The following is a 23826-nucleotide window of genomic DNA, read 5'->3' as shown; positions in this document are numbered from 1 at the left end:
CAATTACTTTCTATGTCAGAGCCATTGGCTGCAGTGCTAAGTTCATCATCCCCATAGTATGTAAGATGTTCTAGTTGAGTGAAAGAAGTTATATTCAAAACAGTGTAACATTGTTACAGAAAGAAAAGAGACACGTCATATATCCATAAGACCTCTAGAGCTGAAGATCCAGTCTAAAATTAATTTCAGGTAAGGCCCAAAACACATACATTTTCTATGACAGGTACATATATTGCATTTAAACCATTCTCAGATTTCTACGGTAGATGATATGGCAGGAGAAAGTCTGATAATACATTTTTTACTGAAGATCAATCAGTTTCATGCAGGCAAATATTTTGGCATTATTATAGCATTGCACAAGAAGGGATTCTATAGATTCTCCTACTGATCACATGGACTAAACAATAAGAATCTGCTCAGGTACACACAGCAAAAACTGAACAGGATTAAGTCCAAGACTGAGTATCTTGAATGGGTGATGAAATTATTATCAATCCTGAATTATGAAAACTGGAAGTGAATAAGGCTTAAACTGGTATGGGGGGGGGGGGGGTTCTAAAAGGTATTTGAAGTCCCCCAAATGAAAATAGCTGGCAAAAAAATATTTTCAAAAATTGCATAGAGAACTGTACAGAGTTTAAGAATGTTCTTTTATTTAATCAATCATATTAGATACGTGAGAGCATGGCAGCCAGCAATGGTTATATGTAAACTGAGAAGTAATGAATAGTCCCACAAAGTTTTAAGCACTGTGCATACTCTGTACATGACCATCCTGTAATAAATGGTCTTAAAATATGAGAGGGAAAGAATTCTGTGTGATCACTAGGCCTTATCAACTTAGGGAGAGTATTACACAGTCTGAGAGCATATGGGCTGAATCATAAAACTCAACACAGTTTTTTTTTTGCATGTATTCATTTGAGTCTGAACTAAAATGACTTTGTATTGCTGATAGAAATCCTAGAATTCATTCAGTAATTTGAGACATATCATTCTAAGACAATCACAATGTATTGGAGTCCAGTAAAGAGTCTAATTATAAAAAGTATACATCTCTACCACATATGCATATACAATCCATATTATTTTTGTTACGCAGCTTTTATAGTGCATTTAATTGCCTGGATACACAATGAAGAAAGATGAATAGTATAGAAAAAGTGTTTAGTACTTCATGAATTTTGAGAGTCTGTATAATGTTAAATGCTTCTATGTTCAAATTTCACTTAAATAATTTTAGGATGAAGGAAATTAAATGAATATGAGTTCATTGTTTAAAAAGGCTTCAGATGGAATACCTCAAACAAAGTTTAACACCTGTTTATGCAGGCATTTGGTGTCTGCCTATGTGGGCAGTGTCAAGCAAGCATAAAACAGCTGAAGAAACTCAAAGCAATAAAAAAAATTACAGGAGAAAAAGGAACACCCAGCTGCACATTTAAGTAAACAACTACCATATTAAGAGGTGATGTGGTCTTAGTTATTAAAGTGTAACATCTGAAGACACTAAACTATGTGTTCTTTTCTGTACCCTACTACAAAGGTGCCAAATTACAGGGATCATATGAAGAATCCACTTTGACCACTGAATCTAAAGATTCACTTATATACTCTGTCAAGGTACAGACCATTTCTCTAAGAAATATCTAAAGTTATAGCAAAGCAAAAGCTTGTACAAAAGATGTCTCTTTGATGAACAGCAAGCAACCCATTTCTTTCCTCTGTTTTGTCATAATCTAAATGAACATTATGTTAACCAGTGGGAAATTAAGTAAGGCATTATTTCTTGATAGATGGCCCATGTATCATGTGACAATGCAACGCAAATTGTGATATACTTTGTTACCAGAGAGGACATGATTATTTCTTTCAAAAAATCATATTTTCAGTTAGAACTAAGCAGGCAATTTATATTAGATTGTTTTGCTGTTGAGTTTAAAAAAATATATGTATGTATGTACACACATATATATATATATATATATATATATATATATATATATATAGAGAGAGAGAGAGATGTAAATAAATACGTGTGTGTGTGTGTGTGTGTGTGTGTGTGTGTGTGTGTGTGTGTGTGTGTGTGTGTGTGTGTGTGTGTGTGTCTGTTTCTGTGAGTATTGGAGTGTATCAATATCTTTGCAGCTACACACAGAATGTTTTACATGCTGTATTTTCAAACCAATATTTTTATTAAAAACTCTTTTAGAGTTCCATAAGGATGTTTTCTTTGGCAGACAAATTTATTTTTGTATATACTGTGGATGACCTATTAGTTCTTATATCTAATATATAGCTCCCTATAATCAGGAGAAATATAATGAAATTTGAAATAGCTAATGATATGAGAAATAAAATGATAGTTATTTGAGGTTTACATTTTAGATAAAAAGCTTTATATGGGAAATAGTGAATATAGGTGTTTATTCTCAGAGCTAATATGCTCTGTTTATCTGCACTAAGGCATCAGAGAACTATTTTCACTCCATTTCTTAATAAATTCATGGCCATTAGCTGCAAACAGATTTATAAAAATCAGTCAGAATATGCATATATAATTCTGGTGTGTTCATTCTTACTGAGCTTTGATTATACTTCCATCAAAGAAGTGCAGTTATGATAGTAATACATATTTTTTCATGATTTCTTTTTACTCCATTGAGAAAACAAATATTTAGCTCTATGCACGTGAGGCTAGCTAGCATACTGTGAAATTACCACATGAGCTGTACAAAGCAGTTGTTTAGCTAAGTTTTCTGAAATATTTATTTTCATTAATATAGCAGAAAGCTACAACTTTGTGGATCTACCCTTTTTGTGACCTAATATATACCCACTTCCCAAATGCTAATGGACTATTCACCTTACACCTGTATTTACCATTGTGGTTCTTGTTTCTTTTCTTCAGAACCAGATCTAAAATTAAAATATAACCTTGACAGTGTAGTGTCTTCTATTCATGTATTTCACCTGTTTAATCATAACTTTAAAAGGTTTGCTGAGATAAAAGGTAAACCAAGACAATACTGTATGAAATGAAAGAGTTCAATTACTTCTGATGTGGTCTGTATGCCTACATAGTCAAACAAATATGGTGAGGGATAATATCAGAATTCTCTAAGCTTCTTCTGAAATTTTTGAAGTCAGGTACACACAGGTTTATAGTATACAGCAAGAATACTGACTTCACTGTGAAAACCACAGACAAGTATATGTCCATCATCACCTTTATTAGAGGAACAAAACTAGAAATCCAGACTTAGTGTTGTATTTTGATGACAAATGTAAGTTTGCTTCACACATTACATATGAAAGAACATATAGAAATATGTTGCATGCTTAAATAAAAAAGGAACAGAAAATACGATTTGTATGTCTTTTCTGCTTTGTTATACTAAGCCATATGTTTTATACAACTGCGAGGAGACATTGTGGAACTAATTACAACGTTCTATTGCAAACAATTTTTCAAAAAGACAAACAGTTTCACTGTTGCCCAGAGTTTGTCAGGTATAAGATAAGCTATGTAATCTCACCCTTGTCTGATCCCCTCTACACACTACTAATGAAGTCTAAGATGTAATATTCTGTACCTCTTATATGATTTCTTTATTATTTTGCACAGCATGAGGCTACACGGTGACACATCTTGTTCATCTATGCAAAATGAGTTTTTAACAGAAAATGGATCTGAACCCATGCTAGTTTAAAGACATAGCAACATAAAATTCTATAAAAAGTAAATGCTCGTTATGAGCTTACATTTATGCACCATTCATTCAAGACGGTAATATACTTAATACTCTACATTCTACCACTTGCTGAAAAACTCAGGAGGGCTATGTTACACTGCTGGGACTTTTGTCTTTCAGTGTGATAAAAATGACATTTAGATAGCAGCAACCTTTATCAGGTATTTAAGAAATATATATGCCACTCAGTCATGTATTTTTTTCTTAATATTTCAGTCTTTCGGTTAGTAAATGCAACCAAAATTTTTTTTATTTTTTAAGAATGGTAAATGCAAGTTCTAATGGACAGCAGGCATAAGTGGGACCTTCAGTTATGAGTATGAAATTATCTCGTGTCTTTTTAACATCAAATAAAAATCACTGTTAGAATGAATGTGTGAGAAAGCTCATAGCAAATATGTTCTATACGGAAGATGTGCCAACTCACATTCGCCCTTTATGATAAGGACTATTAAATTAATTTCATTAACTTTTAGTTTTATACTCCTTATTTACACACACACACACATATAAACACACACACACACACACACACACACACACACACACACACACATAAAAGTAGGTTAAGACATGCGTCTAGATATTATTGACTGCATATACATGTTAGAATTATGATCTGTTATTCAATAATAGAGATAGGAATACTTTGCTTGGATCTATTTATTGTTTGCTAAGCTACCACAGGTAAGAATCTCATGAGAAAATCATGCAAGTATACAAAAGTCTCTAACATTTGCATAGTACCATTCTATAAACAGCTTAGTTTAAAAGATATATGATACAACAGACTGCACTATAATATTTAGTTATGCAAAATGGTAATGTATTCAGTATCTTCATATGTACATAGTTTACAAAAGGCAACTCCTTGTTCAGGTAACCTTTCCACAAAACTACACCAATTCAAAAAGTAACAGTTTTGTTATGGGCAGAACAAGTAAGGCAGTATAATAATAAAAAAGAAATGCCTTTTTGCAGACACATACCATGATCTGCATTTCCACAGCATACTTTTTTCACATTTGTCATACTAAAGGATTAAAGAAACAGTTTCTGATTATGTTTACAATGTTAATTGTTTTCCTGTCCTTGCTGCAGGGTGTTGCAAGTGGGAAAAAATCTTTTAACATACTTACCCTTCAGGGCAATGGATAAGGAAGATCACAGTGGTTTAGCTCTCAGATCTGGATATCATTAGTGTCACTAAACAACGGAACCTCTTTGATACTCCTTCCTGTGTTTTAACAGCCCTCCAATAAACTGAAGCTCACCAAAGTAGCTGAAGCCAAAATTTCAATGAAACATGCACATTTACATTAGCATACAACAAGAAAATGGGACATAAGTCTGTGCAACTGTTTGATGTCTGAAAATTGACTCTACAGTATATCATTTCTGGGTGCCCCTCCTCTGAGACTTGGCCCGCCCTGTTAAATGGAGCATAAGAAAAGTGTTAGCCTGCAGTTCTGTAAGAGATGCTGCTGCTGTTTAACTCTTTGTCCTTTAATCCTTTTTGCTATGTGAGCCTTGTCAGTCTGCCTTCCTTCCTAGCTTTGTGCCATTACATTTCCTAAGAAAAGAGGGACAAGGGCAGAGAAAGAGACAGCATTTATGATGTTTTATGAAAGTAATAGCTTAAGGCTACAGAAAGGTCTATTGAAGAGTTTCTCCAATGCAACATCACATGTTTTATTAAGAAAGAGTAGATCTTCTGTAAAATATTATAGTATATGTAATATTGCATTTTAGTTTAATCTTGTTCCATAATATATTCTATAAGTATGGTTACAGAGTAAGTGCAGAGATTATAACATGAATAAATAATGTATATACTGTACACGTCATCTAGCATATACATGCACATAGATTATGTTTGTTTTATTAATCACCAAAACAGTCATCATCAGTTATTCAAATAAAAAATAAATTAACATCTAGCTTCTATCTGTGATAGCCTATGCTATTTGTTCTCAAGCAAATGGCAAGTGCGCACTTTTTTCCATATAGGTTGTTACTAGGCATGTAGTCCAGGAGACCATTAAGGAGCCTAGCCCAGATTACCCATTGTCTCAAAGCAATGTTTTCATTTCATGGTTTGCTCAAACTCACGCAGTAGGCAAATGAAGTCTGTGGGAATTAAACCCTGTAGTAGAGGTAGCATTTTGTTAACATCTCATAACCTAAATTATCTGAACCACCACCAGCCATTTTTTTCTCTATTTTTCTAAAATTTCATCCCCTTTTACTACATCCTCAAGATTTCTAAAAACAAAGAGACATCACCCTTAACTATATGTTAAAATTTCAAAAGATGGTGGGTACAACATTTTGGTTGGGTTTTTTCATTTTGTTTTTTTGAACCTTATTTATTACATCACTGCATCCTTCTGATGGCTGATAAAAAATAATCTGCAGTATTCACAGGAAATTTCTTATACAAATGTACTTATTTCTTTCCTGTATACTTTCATACAACTGAAAAAAGAGTGCATGACTGTGAAACTTGCACTACCATTAGGTCTATTCATTTATTTACTGATAGTCAGGTAAATGAATTGATCCTTCTCAGACGCATTTAGCAACTAGTTGGCCAAAAGGATGCAGTTACTGGCAGAAAAAAAATCCATGCAGGTAGTGACCAGAGGTAGGATTCAAACATAGACGCTCCAGTTTTTAGGCTGAGATCTTTCCACTACCACCTCGTTTGATATTCGTTGTGAGTATTTTACAAAAGATAGCTTTTCTATAAAAGGTCTATAAAGTATATCTTGAATTATGATGCTAAGCAGATGAGACAGAATGACCACAGTTGGCACATACTTCAAACTGTACTGATCACTATACTACAATACACTGGAGAGCAGTATTGGCCATCTCTCTCTCTCTCTCTCTCTCTGTCTCATAAATCACAGCCAATTCCTAAAGTTACTCCATTGACTATAACAAATATTTAATAAAAATTCAACAAAGTAACTATAATTGTAGATTTTATAATGGCACGTGCATAATGAGAAAAATGTCTCTGATATACAAATATAAAGTAATGAATAAAAAGGCTATACAACTGGTAAGATAGTCTTTATTACAACATAATATTAACTACTGTCTCTTTTGTTATTTCTATGCTGCTTTAATTTGTACTAATAAAGCTTTTGCAGTTGTCAAGATTACTGGACAATAGCCACTGCATATAAGGTATGACCAAGCTGACCTCTTGCATAGAAGTAAGTTAAAGATTCCTGTAGTTGAGAGTACGTCACCTTTGTTTTTCATAATTTAATTTTCTTTTGGTTACATTTTATGTAATTTAACTACAAAAAGTAACTATAAACAATTGTCCCTTTATAGAAACATCCAATGGAAACTGTCTACGTAAATGATTTGTTCAGAATCACCCTAGTAACTCATATCCATAACACTGTTTGTTATCTTCATCTCATACTACAAGAAAATATTAGGGAAAAAAAAGGGGAGTGGTTGAGGAGCACACAAGAGATGCAACCTAAACCCCTACAGCGTTCATTCTTATTTCATTTCTATTGTAAGCTTAATTAATAATTTCAAAAGAGTAAGTTACCAATCAAAAGTATAGTCTCTAAACAAGTGATTCTAATGCAACCATCAGCATTCAAAAGTCACTGCAACACTTTTAAAGGATTTTGTATGCCCACCCAGTACCACCTGACATGGGGAGCTGTGCTTTCTAAGTCATTGCTATTTAATGTACTTCTAAAGAAGTCTCTTTATTTATTAACATGAAAGTGTTTATTAGGTTTTAAGAAAAAAATACTGCAGTACCAGTTGGACTTCTGGTGTTTTTGTTATGTAATATATTATCCATGAGACTGCTTTACCTCATACTAAGGGAAATTCTATACATTACCCATGTATTAACTATGCATAACATTTTTTATACATAATTTTAAAATTACTGAGATGAATCCCACCTGTTTCTGATGTTAAAATGAGACAACAACAACATCATTCCACTTATATTAATAAAATGTGAGATTTCAACCCTAAAACTGACAGTATTAGTTTACTTGTTATAAACATTGGTATCTAATTCCATATTTAAACCTTTAGGATATAATGTCCTGAAGTTTATTTATACACTTGGACTCCAACAATAACAACTTGCTGATATCCACCCCCCTGTCATAAGATTTTGGTTTTGCCAACACACTAAAAAAGAAAGTTTCTACTGAGCTATTATGTACCTGAATAAAATGTGTAGCTACCGGATTTTCCATCCTATTCCTTCTTATGTCACTCAGACGCTCCATGATTCTTTTCTTGACAGCTCTTTTAGTCTGTCCAATGTACCATTTTATCTGCGTACACCCACAGCCTATGATATAGACAATTCTACTAGATTCACATGTATATGTTTCACTGGCTTTATAGACCTTGCCATTAATGTCGACCCCATCCAAGTTTTTGATTTTTTAGAGCAGGAAACATTAGGGGAAGTTTTCTGTGCAGAAATTTTATAGTCTGTGAGAAAATTAATAACTTGGATGGGGTCAACATTAATGGCAAGGTCTATAAAGCCAGTGAAACATATACATGTGAATCTAGTGGAATTGTTTATATCATAGGCTGTGGGTGTACGCAGATAAAATGGTACATTGGACAGACTAAAAGAGCTGTCAAGAAAAGAATCATGGAGTGTCTAAGTGACATAAGAAGGAATAGGATCTTTTTTAGTGTGTTGGCAAAACCCAAATCTTATGACAGGGGGGTGGACATCAGCAAGTTATTATTGTTGAAGTCCAAGTGTATAATAAACTTCAGGACATTATATCCTAAAGGTTTAAAAATGGAATTAGATACCAATGTTTATAACAAGTAAACTAATACTGTCAGTTGTATGCTTAAAATCTCACATTTTATTAATATAAATGGAATTATGTTGTTGTTGTCTCATTTTAACAACAGAAACAGGTGGGATTCATATCAGTAATTTTAAAACTTTGTATAAAAATTGTTATGCGTAGTTAATACATGGGTAATGTATAATGCGTGATGGGCACTTTAAATTATTGATTGGCCTTTGAATAAGGCTAATTGAATGTATTAAGTATGATGTATAAAAGAAAGCTGCTTGATGTAACAATTTATTCTTTGAAGGCGTAAGCCGAGGTACCAAACACATCAGTAAAACTTTTTCTATCCTAATGTCCAGTGTGTTTTGTGGATTTTTTGGAGGTGTTTGTGTGTTTTAAACTATGCTGCTTTGCCAAAGGATAGCTTGTATCTGTTCCCCTTAGGGTTTAGATTATTGGCAAATACATTGTCCACCCCCATATTGCCTTTTTTAGGCAATGCCACCCTGATAAGCCTACCGCCATAATGAACCAAGCAAGGGACAATATGAAGGTATTACTTATCAGTGCTAGGTGACTAAATAAGAAACTCTACTCCTTACATGTCCTCTTCACCCTGGAGGATGTAAACATCAGACTAGTGACAGAGACATTGTTTAAAATAGTGGAGAAAGAGAGCACCCTGGTTGTGCATGGTTACAGTGCCTTCCACACATTTAGACCAGTTACGGCTCAGGAAGGAATAAAGGATTGAGTTTTCTCATTCTCCATACAGAAGAGACTCAGATTAAGGTTAATAAGGCAACATGATACGTGATGCATTACAGCTTCTTGAAAGCATGTTGATATATCAGCACCTTCTTTCACAAAGTCAAAAACTCCAGAAGTGTTTTACCAAAAACACTTTCAATAAAACTCAGAGGCAATCTTTTTTTACAAGGTGGCAAGCCTCCCTGCACCCACACAACCCCAAACTTAAAAAATCCTACTCCAACTTCACACAACAGTGCACAAAAGGGAATTCTCCACTGATGGTGAAAGTGATCTCATCATAGATTTATAAGTTTTTATGAGGCTATCGACCACCAGGGTCTTTGTAAGCCCAGCCATGCAATCCGACCCAGTTTTGTCCTTGAGTACATTGGACATCTATACAGCTGGGATATGTTAGTAATGAAGCAGATAAACATTGTGGGGGGGGGTATCTTAGCTTGGGATTAGTTAACTTACAATCAGTGTTTGTCCACAAGAGACATGGGGGTCAGAATGGGCTAAATTTCTGATTTCCCATCCAACAATCAAGGGTTCACTTAAAAAGGGTGAGGGACGAACTCCACTTCAGGTGGATGGGGAGCCTGTTCCACATAGTTGGAATCCTCTGAAACATATATCAGTCTTTCCAGAATTTTTTTTTTTTGTTTATGTTTCAGGCAAAGTTCAGGTCCTTGGATGTAGTGTTCCTGTTGCTGTTTGTTTTGTGGATGTGCAAGAGGTCCATTCGAGCTGGGTCTGAGGATGCCTTATATATCAGGCAAAGATCACCTCTCAGTAACCTGTAGGAGACTAAGTAAAGAGACAGGGCCTTAAGGTGATCTGTGTAGGACAGAGTATTCATATCCTTTATTCTACTTGTGAGAAACCCTCAAGGGCATTCCAACTGCTGCAGGTTCCTGGTTAGAGACATGCCAAAGGGGGCATTGTATTCAATGATCGGTGTGATAATGGCTGATTAGAGTGGTTCTATAACTTCCTTGGCCTTAGATGCAATACCCTTACTTATGAGTTATGCAAACCGCAGAAACAATCCCCCATGGTAGAACCACAATATCGACAAGCTTTACAATAAATGGAACAGAATTGTAGCCAAAAGTAAGAAGAGTAATTTGCAGAATGATAGAGACTTGTCAATTAAATAAATTAATAAACATCTCAGGAGCTTAACAAAATCCATCAAAGCCAAGTTTGAGGCAAAAATAGCCACCCATGACAAAGACAATTACAAGTGCTTTAAAATTATGTTTGCAGTCTCAAAAGCACAAAGAAGCGATGAGCTGAACTGATCATGAATGATGTTACCTACCTTGAGGCTGAAGACATAGTGAACCTACTGACCGATAAATTCAAGTCAAACATTACCCTTTTTTCTCCTCACTCTAGCCCACAAGATATATCTGAAACTGACTTGCTTCCAGCTGTCAAACAAATCATTCCCCTGCATAAGGCAGGACATGCCACATACCCAGACAGCTAGTTGCATACCCATAAGTCAGACCAGCCTTATATGCAGACCCATGGAAAGATTTATCATGGAACGGATCATTAAGGACATAAGAATCTCCAAATACTGGCCCCGGAATTCATGAAGCTTGCGCCAGGCGCAGGCATAGCATAGGCGGAATAACACCAAATATGGCCGTCGAGTGATTCAGGTACGATCCAATTCCACGTGCACTACCGGCGTACGCCAGAACTGCGCAGTCCATGGCATAGGTATGCTAATCACCCCATGTGCAGTGTCACACCATGCAAATGAAGGCAGATAGCGATTCATGAAGTGGTGCAGGCGTAGCGTAAGCCCACGGAAATGTAAACCAAAAAACACGGTTTACATTTTCCCAAACAGAACATCGGAGCTATGGAAGCAGACCAGACTCATTTATTACAAAGTTAACATATTCCAATGGCTAAATACACAGCCAATGGCATAAGAAAAGATGCACAACACCTAAAAAACAACATTTAATGTCATGTCCACAGTAACGCACAGTACAACTGCAGGGCATGTGTGCGCAAACAGGAACATAAAGAAATTATATAAAAATGTCATAAAATCGCAATGTAATACAAATCAGGTTTACACCATAATACGCAATGGTAGGCATGGAACACCACAACCAAGGTGCAAGGGTTGCTAAGGGCCTGTGACAGTGTTCGGCGCGGTAACTATGAATTAGTAGTCAATGCCATGCAAATGAGGCAGGTAATAATGAATCGCAAACATCCCGCCGGATGAAGGTTGTACCATACAGCATAGCACTATAACACCGAGGAGTGGTTCAGAGGAGATACATGACATCAGCAGAGGGGTGTGCCACCGTAGCAGTAAGCACATTGGAGCAATGCAAATCTGGCCTGGCCATTGCTAAGCAAAGCTGCAGGACAGGGGTGGGGAGGAAGGTATAGAATCGTTTAGCTGAGAGCACACATGGTGGCCGAAAGTGCATGTGTAAGGGGATGAAAACGTGCCTGAAACCCAGTAAGCGTATGCACGCGCCGCGAACAATAGCACAAACAGGAAGGTCAGGGGAAGAAAAGAAGGAAATGCCGAAGTAGGGTAATTGGAGTACTAATGAGCAATTAACACCAATCACCTCACGACGGCCAATCGACGGCAGCTGACAAGTCTGCTCACAGAAACCTGCAAAACAGGATAGGGGAGGCATTGGAATGCAAAGAAAGGAGGGGAAGCATTGGATTGCAAAGATAGGAGATCTGTCATAGCAGAGCAAAGCAAACCAACAGTAGACCGGCAATAGCACACATTACGCAAGATAAGCCTGGTCTAGGAAATTACAAATGAAAGCAGGCTGCTGGATGCATGCCAGAAAATGGTAGGTGGAACATGCAGAAATGTAAAGGGAAGGTCAAGAGGTAATCCACGGCAGCCAAATGTAATTCAACATCAAAGGCACCACAATAGTAGTTCCGGTAGGAAAACACATAAGATACCCTATAGCTACGATCATACATACACACCCTATGGCATCATCGGTGTTCACAGCACAATAGTATAAAGTGTGAAAGCACCCTACACACACCTGTGTATTCCCAAACACTGCGCCATAGGTGTAAACACACGGGGAACTTTTAAAATGTACATGTTGGGAGCTGTCATAGCTGTGATTCATCAGCATGTGTTAGAGACTGACGGTGTTGTGGAGGATGATGCTGACAACCACCACAGGCCCCAGAGGAGGAGAAAAGTGTTCAGACCAAGGGTAACCAACCAGGGGCTACATGATCTGGAGATAGAAGAGCGTTACAGGGTGGACAGGGACATCTTACAGCAAATAGTGGAGCTGTGCTGGCCATGCCTGAGAAGCAGAAACAACAGAGGGGAACCCATCCCAGTGGACATGAAGGTATGTGTAAGCTTGTGAATACTAGCCACAGGTACCTTTCAAAGGCCAACTGGAGATATAATGGGGATATCACAGGCATCGGCATCCAGGGTACTACACCAGTTCCTGGATGCCATGTTACCACATGCCAATGAGCATATATACTTCTCCCAAACTCAGGAAGAGTTGGCCAGCAATATGCATCACTTCCACCATGTGGCACACTACCCAGAGGTACTGGGTGCGATAGACTGCACGCACATACAAATCAAGTCACCACCCGGTGAACATGGTAGGTGCTACATAAACCACAAGGGATTCCACTCCATCAACTGTCAGGTCGTGTACAATGCCCAGGGCATTATCATGGATGTGTGAGCTGGCAGCCCTGGAAGCTACCATGACTCCCATATCTGGCATGCCTCACAGCTGTATCAGGTATTTGTCAGGGGGGACATCCCACATGGCCACCTTGTGGGGGATGCTGGCTATGCACTGGAGCCATGGATGGTGACTCCCATCAGAAATGCACAGACACCCATGCAAGAACGCCATAATGAGGCACACGCACAAACCAGAATCATCATAGAGCATGTGTGCGGGATGCTAAAATCATGGTTCTGGTGCTTGGACACATCTGGTGGAGCCTTGCAATACTCTCCAGGCACATGTGCCCACATCATCATAGTATGTGCCATGCTGCATAATATGATCCTGCGGAAACAGCTGCAGCAGGGACAAAATGGTGAAGGCCCTCATAGCCCACCGCAATTGCCAAGGCCATCACAGGCACAGAGGGATTCAGACCACAAACACACTGTGCCAGCCCCAGTAGGCAGATGGACGCATGCCCAATATGCCTATGCCTTGGCAAAGAGGGAACGTATAGCACATGCTCTGACAGTGTAGGCCCCTACGGACTGACACACCTCTCCACCTGCACACACAGTAAAATGGATGGCACACAAACACGATCACCTGTAAATTGTAATGTATAGGTGGCCCACTGTGTGAATCCTACATAGGCAGCCCTCAAACATTGTACACACAACAGCTAATGGAACACGGAATGTCAACACCTGAACAGTACATGCGCCTATCAGCATATGGTGGTGCTGTGTGTATAGGTTCCCAGGTACATCAGTAGGTACACAGCCGATTGTCAGAGGCCATACACCCAATGGGGCAAACAGTGTCCGCCGTCGCCACAACATTGAGTAACCAACTGTCGGTTAGTGGAGTAGAGGCAATCGCTGGAGCACATGTGTGTAGGCACTGTTCTGCACACAGTCATCATGGAGTCCCTGCTGCGTTAATGAGGGGCTCCACACAATAAAATCATGGATGTTGTGTCAAGGCATGGGTTGTACCCATGACAGGTATTTGTCACCCCAGCATGCCCCACCTATGGTCGTTTGAAGGTGTAGCACAGTATCGTGTGTGGCTCACTGTGATATACATACCCAATGCCGGAGCACATCCAGTAAACATCACATGGACACACCATTAACTGGACTCATCAATATGTAAACTAACTGAGTTACCCATGTGAGTGCAGTATGGAGTAACAGCCATAGTATACTCCATGTACAAAACAACATAACACGTGTACATATCCCAGATATCCATGTGTTAAATGCAGTGACCGTCGTGCATATTCCCAGTCCCACGTCCTGCAAGGGATGTAACGTAATCCCGAAGGCACGAGTAATGCATGTCGGATGCAGGTCATCAGATCATGTTTAGCACACATTAGCGGGAATATGCGTTGCCCACTGCTGGTAAGCGATATTTAAATATGACTATACGGATATGCGCGAAACAGGGATAAGCTTCTCCGAATATCACGCAGATCACGGTCAATGATGTCCAGAACAGGTGAAACCGGCATTATCCATCCCTGTACTAATAGCGCCTACTCTGAAGGGTAAAACGACCACTGCCAGGAGTAGAACATGCAATCATGTATAGAATCACCTAACACTATTGCTAGCCAAGATGTACCTATGGTAGGGTTGCCACCTCTGCAAATGACCAATGTGGGACATACGTCAGATGTTTGCAGGCCGACACATACACCCGGCCAGTATGAAAATCAGAACTTCACTGTTTTGCCTAGATAAATGCTTATTCTTGTAATGTTTACTTACTTATTCTGTGTCCATAACGTATAGGTGGTTCAGATACAGAATAACTGTTTTATGCAACTATTACATAAACTATAGGAAATAAGTATGTCCTACAATCTCAGCACATTTGCCATGTTTACAAATATTTTGCAGGACACAACTGTCCGAAGAGGTACTGTCCCTCACAAAGTGGGACAGCTGGTAACCTTAACCTACGGCAGGTGTGTAATGTGACAGGTACAGACACAAACGTGCAGAGTCCAGGAAACAGTATACACCGACATGTACACAATGAAAGGTGTAGCTTGCCTGTCACTTTCCCTGTCAGATATATCTATCTATATATATATATATATATATATATATATATATATATATATATATATGTACACATATATACATATATATAATACAGATAGAAAGGGTGATAGAGTGATATATGTTGATATATACGGATTCAGCGATATCTGCAAATATATATAGATAGGTCAACGACATTCATAACACCTTGGAGGTACAAATAAATAGGATACCGCCAACTATGGACTGTGTAACATAACGACACGTGTAACCACAAGGCTGAAAGACAGAAAGAACACAGTACTGGAACAGTACAACTACGAGTAATAGTATGACGATATGAAGGGACATGTAGTTACTGCTGCCGGTGTTGCGGCCCACGTAGGTACTGTGTTCAACTGAGTTTGTGAGTGCCGCAGTCTGTGTATGTGTGTGTTGAGGGTGCTGTGTGCGTCTCCGTGTGACTGTATTTTGTGTGTGTGTGTGTGTGTGTGTGTGTCTCCATCGTGTGTCTGTTAGTGCCAACTCGGAGGTAGATCATTACGGTAGGTGTGGGTATAGCTAGCCGTAGGCATACGGTTACCACTTATCCCACATTAGGAGGGACAGCCCCTCCCTGGGCTGGTGTGTCCTGACATAAAACATACCAAAGAGCAAATGTCCGAGATTGCAGGACATTAATATGCCCCATATATTATGTAATAGTTGCATTAAATAGTTATGTCTGTATGTAAGAAACGTAAATGTTACATGCAATATGATAAGTAGCCAAAGTCCCACATCAATAGGTATGTATTGAGGATAAAAGTATGTGCTATCCTGTGTACTGACCATGGCTATGTGTCGGCCTGTAAACACCGCTGTGTGTCCCGCAAGTGTCCAATAATGGCCATATGAAAAGGTGGCAACCCATGGTAAAGAGGTTCTGTTACCAACACAACCACAATGACTGCAAAAATCTGGGACAGAAATACACAGGATAGCTGTCATTTAGACATATCCCTTTACATATCGCTGCAATTCTGGAGGTATGGAAGTATCAACCTCACCTGCATACTATATAGAAACCAATTAACAACAGCCCAATGTAAAATCCCGTAACATAAGTCTACTAACTGATAGCTCTTTAATTAGGGATGGCGCCCACACACATATATATGGAATATGTAGAAATGCAAGCCCCACAAACCTGTATATGCTACGTACACCCACTGACATCCCCCACACTGGAAACTATAGCAATACAGACCGTAATAACAGCACAAACATTCAGTCAGTCAATTACATCTGCAGAACCGTCAACATACCTTGTGAGAGACACAATTAAAGGTGCCATGCATAATTGTAGCCATTGTATAATGTGACAAACAGCGATGTTACAGGCTTTGTTTGCAATAGTCCGTTATCAGATGGTTGGGATGACAGGCACACCCACATGTTGAACCACATGCTCTAGCTGTCACACACAATCCACGGGGGACATGAATCCAAAGTATACTTGTCTCTACACATAGCAGTTGCAATTACACACAACAAAACACAATACAGGCCGTCTCCCCGAAGGTAGGGCAAATGGGCAACGCCCAAGTGGAGAATTCAGTTATACCCCACTGTTGCCATGTAATTAGCGAATGGAGTAGTTGCACAGCTGATGTGCAAGTAATTAGTCACTCAGGAACACCAACTGGCAGCAGGAAACCACATGTTACAGGTATAGACGTATATCAGGATGACTTGCCAGACATTCAGACCATATGCTCATACCATATACCTGTTTAAGCAGTGTGAGAGAGATAGAGTCGAAAGTCCGGAACGATAACAAGGTATGTAGAACACTCGATATGTAGGTTTATGTATAGCATGTTTTGTATTAATTATTTACTGCATGTATAGCCTGGTTTGCATTAATTAAAAGTGTCCGCAATGCATAAAGTGGGAAAAGGTATTTATGTAGTGATGTCTTGCTGAGCATACTTACGCTTGTAGAAACTGTGTGTCCAGCAGTGGGCCACAAGGTACACATCACAGACACCACAAGGGGTGCTACATGAGTGCTTTAAACAGAACAATTCCATGCAACCCGCCGTCAGTGGTAGGGTATGTCCAACAAGTACGTGCCATAGCAGGGGATAGTATATGTTGATATACTGTCACAGTAGGCATGTGTATGGGCATATAATGACAAGGACATGTGTAAGGTGGTCCCACTGTGCAAGTATGCTTTGCATTATGGGATACTATGTAAAATATGTGTAATGCATAGTATTGTAGGTAGATATGTCAGATATTCTACACAACATAACAGGCATATCATGCATACCAAAGGTATCGTCTATTGGCATGTACAATAACAGGATACATATGACTTGTAGGCACGGGACATTGTAATAGCATGATAGCTAATCTAAATGGAAGGGCTACCAAGTAATCATGCACAAAGGACATGTAATAGCTTCACAGGTTCATAGTGGGGTACTATGCAGTCTGGCATGTGTATGTGTAAGCACAACTACAGTGTTCACACCAGTTGCACCTCTCTAGGGTAGTGTCCTGTGCACAGCAGAGCCATGTGTTACCTGCACCTCTGCACAGTACAGCCACTGCAGTGATACCTGGCGTACATGTGTCCCCAAACCACCAAGGGAGGTATCACATGAACAGTGCTACTGAGTGTCCCTGCGTGATGTACATAGGACTCATGTTCCAAAGCATGGTGAGTGTCCAGTTTGGAAATGTAACCCTCAAGCACATCCCACTCATCGTTGCGTGTGTGCACATATCCATGGGCATGTTGCTCACAGTGGCTTTTGCTTATGTTGCGTATGTGGAGTATATCCATTAATACTGTTGTGGACATGGGCCCTGTCTGTTCAGCAGAGGTCACCCCTGAGTATGTAGTATACAAATGTGTACAGACATGGTGTCCGTAGTTCAGCCGCATACTTCAACTGTCGGAGCTCAATAAACATTAAGGCATGTTAATGTTGTGGTATGTAAAGCTGTAGCTGTTGTGTTAGGTACACCCTAAACGGGGTGGTGTACCCTTGAATGTGTGTAGAAGTCTTGGGTTCAGAGGTACAATGGGTGCCTATGTACCAGCTACACACCCAGTACAGATAAGTGTGGCCATGTAGAAGGATATCCACACCACAGTGGCAATATGGTAACCGCAGGAGTGGATGCAACATACGTGTGTACTACGAACATGTACAATGTGACATGTATGTAGGGGACTACCACCTATGTGATAGCCAGTGGGTGAATGGTGTAATGCAAAGGTGATGTTCATGCAGCTTGAGGCCATGATATTCATATCTGGTATCTGTTACAGTGACACCCATATGGATAGAGTCAGTATCAGCTGGTGGATCAATCATGGCGCTTTGTATGCAGGGGTTTGTAAAGCTAGGCAGGGAAAGTCCCTCTGTGCTAGCCTGTACCTCAGGGAAGCATATACTGAACATGAGGGGCCTTATGACTGAGGACTGTGGTATGCCAAGTGTAACTGAAATGCAGTAGGTACTATGGTATGCTACCCTCATTGTGTGTGTCCTGTCCATGAGCCATGTTGCATAACATCCGGAGACATAGGGTACGATGTGCAGGTGGATGTATATGTTGTCAATACCAGAATGGAGAACGGTGCTATAAGGCAATGAGAGGACAATGTAGGATGTGTGGACCCCTGTACTGTCATCAACTACCCTGGTAACTGTATGAAAGGAGTCCACCAGGTGTAGGGGCCATGCGCTGGCCCTAACAAGTCCAACCCGGGTGGCATCACAGGACCGGAGACCAACAATGTCTCTGTGAATGATGTCCATGATGATGTGCCCCATAGCCGTGCAGAACAGTCCAGTCAGGTGTGTAGGACTATAGTCCCACACGTGCATTGTGGCACCACCTGAGTGGAGTGTGATAACTGTTGCTGTGTGCCATTCAGGGGTCACAATGTCTGATACAAGGCTATTACTGAATATGGTGGCCTAGTGGGGAGACATGGCATTCAGAGGTTTGTGGACATCACAGCCTGGGACTTTGGAAGGTGACATGGGGCCAGTGTCCCAGGACATAGAGAGTGCAGGTTAGTACTGTGTTGGTGTGACTGCAGGGACACCGCAATGTTCCTGCATGGATTGTGGCCCTTTAGTGAGTGTGAGGGTGTAATGTTAGCATTGAATCCATCCGCCAGCATGTTGCCTACATCACCTGGGTCTGTAATGTTCCTGAGTGACTGTTGTATGTGAGAGCAGATGTGGGTATTGCCATTGACTACTGACATACCACCATAATGCCTTGTGGTACACCCCGGAATGTGTCGCAGTAATGTTTACGTAGCTAGTCATGGAGTATGTGATGAGAGATCCCGTGGCCCTACCGAGGCTGACCAGTGAGCTACCCCACCCATGGGATTGTACACCACTGTGCAACAGCCTCCACCTGTTGTTGTACATTATGTCCATGGAACATGACCACCAGAGTGGCGTCTGTTATCTGGTGTGTACCATCATGGCTCTGTGTGGAATAGCATGATCCATGCAGTCGTGTACATGCTAATGAAGTGCCCTGGGGTATGTTTCAGCATTTGTATGTGCATTGTCCATCTGCACGGGTGTCATGATGTCAACAACCGCTGTCTTAAGACGTCTGTAGTAGGTGTTGTAGTACTCATGTACTGTGTATGCCATGAAGGGTGTGGTGCCGGGATGTGGCTAACAAGGGTGATTAGCATATGTTCGGAATCCCCAATGAGGGGATAATCCCAGGTGTGGAACACCAGTCACATGTTGGTAGTGTTCATGTCAAGGATAATGTTGGTCTAGGAGGTGGTGTGTATGAGTTGATCCAGCCGACTGGAGGTTATGATTCAGAGATGTGTTGGTACATGAGTGACTATCCCAGTTAAGTGTGGGGTAGTGTCAGTCACACATCAGTAGTAGCTGTCTGAGCCCTACTGTTCAGTACACCAACAAATGAGGTCTGGTAACTGTGGGGTGTGTTGTTGAATCTGTAGCTGGTTACAATGTGTATAGCAATTCTGGACACAGTTAGTTGCACGTGGAGCACCTCTGATGCATTATGCTAAGTAACTAGCCAGGATGTGTGTACAACATAGTGGGATATGGGAACACCACAGCTGTGGGTGAGCTGGTACAGGTATGTGCCTGAAAGGTATGGTCTGTCTATAACCTGTCATTGCAGATGTGCTCTGCAGAGCCTAGAGGCAGGTCCCAGTCACTGCAGAGATATTAGAGTGGTGCATTATAAGGTGTGCCTTGCCTGCGTGCATCACACAGGAAGATGCAAGCATTGTGTCACATGACCCCATGTCTTGCTTGCCAGTTCCCGTTCCACCGGTGACTGTTATTGGAAACTGTGCAAGACCGGCAGTATAGAAGCAACAAGAGCCTCACATGTGATCTGTACTCCCAGGGCTGACAGGTGCAGGTCATCTGTGCCAAAGCATTGTGTTTGACCAGGTCAGTCAAAGCGGACAGATACCAGATGCCTGTGGAATGACAGCAGAGGCATACGCAACTGTTGAAGTGACACAGTCAGTCGTTGTACAGTCGTATCAGGTCCGGATGAATGCATAATGTTCCCCAGGGCTTGGCCCACACCTTCAGGGCTACAAGACTGGTGAGCTATTGCATGTCCCTGCACACGTAGTCTGTGAAGTGGCATCTCAGGGCAGTCACACTAACATGGAGAATGACAGTCACATCGTACCTGGTGAGGTGTGGCATGGGTGCATAGATTATGTGGCAGAACCAGTTACCTGACATCAAGATGTAAGCGACTATCGCCTTGTGTAGCCTGCTGTGTTGAACTGCAGTGTGACCACCTACAGAGTCACCTATGATTGGTGTGTTGTGTATGTTATAACACCCTATTGGCTGTATGTGATGGGCACACGAGTCTGCGGGCTATAAGTTGGTGATGTTGTGATCCATGATGGGGGCTGCCTCTGGTGCCTACACAGAGTATGGAGAGGTACTGCATGAGTTGACCCCGTATGTGTGGCCTGTGGTGGAGATCATGTGAGACTATGTGATGTGTGGGGTGTGTTGCGAATGCTACACATCCCAACATGACTGTAAGGTGCAGTCAGGGTTGGTGACAGCATTACCCCCAGCAGGGCTGCATACGTGCATCCCCCACAGGCTGTAGTGTTGTATGTTGAGAGGGGAGCATTTAATGTGTACATGAGACAATTTCTCTATTGCCACATGTATGACATATCCATCATATAGACAGGCAATAGCACTGGTACGTGACAGTTGGACATGCCTTTATATACCACCATGTCTCACAGGATATGTGAGTTACGTGCGTACAACAGCTGTTGTACTGTAAGCAAGCTGGAAATTTTAGGACAGCCAGTGTACCTGTGGGAAATGGTATGAAATGGGTGCTATAGAAATCAGTAGCTCATGACATGCTCACAAGTTCTGAACAAGTGCCTAGCATGACCATACAATACAGATAGTAGAGAGAGAAGTGAGCAAACACTTACAGAAAACCCAAGAGATGCTGCAAATATGTTTTCAAAGAATGGTGCTTTCCTCCTTGGCTACTGCTGTTAAAAATCTCTGTTAAGACGCTTCTCCTTGTTTCTTCTTTAAAAGAACTTTTATTAAAATGATTTAAAACAAAAAACAAAATAAAAGCTACAACCTAACCATTTGAAAGTTAGCGTTGCAACGCAAAAAAAGCGAGATGAGTGCTTTCAGTTTATCAACCTTCTTCAGATCTGCTTAACATTTGCAGCTACTTCTATTTATATTCATGCTGCTGGCTTAGAGTCATCCCCCACAACCAATGGGAGTCTCTATGCTAATTCTTGGTGTACTTGTAATCCAATCCGATGTTCTACTTCTTATTTCTTGGAAGCCAATTACATTCTTCCATGCAAATAAGTTTTAATAACTCTACCAATGTTTATTCATTCCTTTCTCTCACCTAATTTGCTATTCTTTACCTTTTGCTCCAATGGCTTGTGTGTATCCTGTTGCAAGATGCAGGCTCCACTTTTTGTCATGTTCTTATTTGCCTTTTGCAAAAACTAATCACTCTCCCTGCATAGCATTTTTCATGTATTTCGCCTCTATATTGGAGGCGTCTGTCTGCCTATAACAGAGCTACAACCTCTTCTCTTTCATGAGTTGTCTTCATTAGGCAAACCACAAGTACAGTGGCTTTCTCCTTTGTTTTAAAACATAAAATCAAACACTTTCTTGTAAATGCTCTTACTTCCATGTCATCAGGTCTCTTTCAAACTGATAGTGCTTACTTAACTACATAAATGCACTTGCTAACTCACATCATAAATCACAAACTTTTTTTATTTTGTGTCTTGCTTCTTGATACCAAGTCTCTTTCTGACTAAGAGCGCTTGCTCATATTCGAAGATGTACTGCTGATTCCTGTTATTCTATCCGAGTTTTACTTTGTGCAGAGCTCTTTACTCAGTCTTATTAATAAGCTATCCTAATTGTCTTTTAGTGTTATGTAATCCATTGGTTGGCAAATTACACTTCTTCTCCTTTTTCACCCATACTAATTCCAAACTCTCTACTAATTCAATGCCTTTTCTTCATTTGCTGACAAATTTCCGCTAACAAATGTCTTTGATCTCCGTAAACATCATTTCTCCTTTCTAATTGATGTAAATAATGGATGAACAACACTTTTTCTATTCCTTTAGCGCTCTAAATTTCAGTATTTTCCAGACTTCTACATGCACAATGAATTTGATTTCAATCTATTTAGAGTTTGGAGTTTACTCTCCTTCCATCATAATGTTCAAACCAGGGCTATAATCCTGAACCCTTTGTTTAAGGGTGTAATGCTCTACTGACTGAGCTACGTTGGTAGATGCATAGCTCAACTCCCTCTTAGTTTTCTTTTCTTTCTAAACAAGCTTGAGGAGGACTGTAAGATATAGGCCAAAAAAATATAATGAGCAAACCACACTCTTTTTATTCCTTTGATGCTCTTGGGTTCAATGTTTTCCAAACTTCTTCTTGCACAGTAAACTTAAATTCAACTGTTTTCATTTATGGTTAGAGATTTCTTCTCCTTTTACCATAGTGCCCAGAGTGGGAATCGAGCCCTAGACTCTCTGGATAAGGGTCTGATGCTCAACCAACTGAGCTACATTGGCAAATGTATAATTCATTTCCCTCGTAGGCATTGAATTAATAGAAAGAAAAGAAAACTAAGAGGGAGTTGAACTATGCATCTACCAACGTAGCTCAGTCGGTAGAGCATTAGACCCTTAAACACAAGGTTCAGGGTTCTAACCCTGGTTTGAACATTATGATAGAAGGAGAGTAAACCCCAAACTCTAAATAAATTGAAATCAAATTCATTGTGCATGTAGAAGTCTGGAAAATATTGAAATTTAGAGCGCTAAATGAATAGAAAAAGTGTTGTTCATCCATTATTTACATCAATTAGAAAGGAGAAATGATGTTTACGGAGATCAAAGACATTTGTTAGTGGAAATTTGTCAGCAAATGAAGAAAAGGCATTGAATTAGTAGAGAGTTTAGAATTAGTATGGGAGAAAAAGGAGAAGAAGTGTAATTTGCCAACCAATGGATTACATAACACTAAAAAACAATTAGGATAGCTTCTTAATAAGACTGAGTAAAGAGCTCTGCACAAAGTAAAACTCGGAT

The 23826-nt window shown here is 40.0% G+C and overlaps 1 protein-coding gene across 2 annotated transcripts in view; it reads right to left on the bottom strand.

Annotated features, from left to right (window-relative positions):
- FGF10 (fibroblast growth factor 10) overlaps positions 1-5098 on the bottom strand; it is a 699027-nt gene extending 693929 nt beyond the window's left edge. For both annotated transcript variants that reach the window (XM_044077714.1, XM_044077723.1), the window contains exon 1: positions 4898-5098. The gene's annotated coding sequence lies outside the window, so the exon portion shown is untranslated. The remainder of the gene's footprint in view (positions 1-4897) is intronic.
- Between the last annotated feature and the right edge of the window lie 18728 nt (positions 5099-23826).

The sequence above is a fragment of the Protopterus annectens genome, chromosome 1.part1, assembly GCF_019279795.1.
Source record: "Protopterus annectens isolate FY-2018-M chromosome 1.part1, PAN1.0, whole genome shotgun sequence".
NCBI classification, from domain to species: domain Eukaryota; kingdom Metazoa; phylum Chordata; order Ceratodontiformes; family Protopteridae; genus Protopterus; species Protopterus annectens.
Note: the sequence above shows the minus strand (reverse complement) of the source record. Positions and strands in the feature narration are given on the sequence as shown.